Genomic DNA, 1,245 nt, shown 5'->3' with positions numbered 1-1,245 from the left:
TGGGAAGCTTGTCTAAAACTTGACGAAATATGCAATAGTGGAATAGTGTGCTAATATGACTCTTGAGGACAGAAACGCTAAACCTACACTTGAAGTACGTCCACAAGCTTCATGTTTCATTTGTCTCGACTGTTTGTCAAAAAACAACACAAAATATTGATTTAGTCTTAAGACTTCATGAACAGTGCGGACTTTGAATTATCGTACATCCAAGAAGCCCCTCATTTATGTATTAATGATTGAAATGTGAACGGTTTCCTTGAAAGAATGATCTGAGCCAGTCAATTTCAGGACAGAAGAGGTCATATCTGGAGCTTAAACGGAGCTCTGTCATGAACAATTTTCATGCCACATAGCTTAAGACCGTCGGGAATGAATGCCAAAAGCTTAATCCGAGACCAGTGAGCAAGGACCTTGCGTTCAATGAACGGAATAGGTATATATATATATATATATATATATATATATATATATATATATATATATATATTTGACTGGCGGCATGTTAGCCCCGTTTATTATGCCCCGCATGTTAGATTCGATATGTTGCTCGGTAGACCACGGTGATTGCCAGCAAAAAATCATCTAGAAATCGCCAAATGTGTGTTTGCGTACAACACGTGCGTTGGAACGATCGAGAACGCTCGTGTTGAATACAGCCCATTACTTTACGACATAATTTGGGCATGGAATGACGATATCAGTTCAAAAAGACTTACACGAGACGGGCTGTATGTATATGCCCATGGTTCGTTCGGTGATGTTTGACGCGGTCCTGCGGTCCTGGCTCCACAAACCCATGGGAACAGGTTTCCATTCCCTTTCTAAGCGAGGATTGGTCGAAGATTACCGTGGCGAAGGAAGTCCAAAATAGGTGAAACGAAACTCGTAGAAAGTAATATGTGTCTGTTTGGCGCAATATTCATGAAACAAAAAGCTGCCGAACGCATATTTCCGATTAGGCCGCATGCACGCCTTCGGTCTGCGAAAAATGCTGTATAAACGAGGTCATTGTCAACCATCTTACCTACATGCTCTCATGAGCAGTGATCGTCCAGAGCTCTGCTACCAACTCGCTAGATACGTATACATTCGCTAAAACGACATGACAGAAACCATGAAAACCGGATTTGAGGTGTTAAGCTATTTACGTGTTCTTGCCAATATTGTACAGAATTAAAGTTTGAAGCTGAGTCATCAAAAGAAATATCGCACCTTACTGATGTATGAAGCTGAAGTGTAACA

Source organism: Pollicipes pollicipes, unplaced genomic scaffold, assembly GCF_011947565.3.
Source record: "Pollicipes pollicipes isolate AB1234 unplaced genomic scaffold, Ppol_2.1 Scaffold_7231;HRSCAF=8579_pilon_pilon_pilon, whole genome shotgun sequence".
NCBI classification, from domain to species: domain Eukaryota; kingdom Metazoa; phylum Arthropoda; class Thecostraca; order Pollicipedomorpha; family Pollicipedidae; genus Pollicipes; species Pollicipes pollicipes.
The sequence above is the reverse complement of the archived record's forward strand: the minus strand, read 5'-3'. Positions refer to the sequence as shown.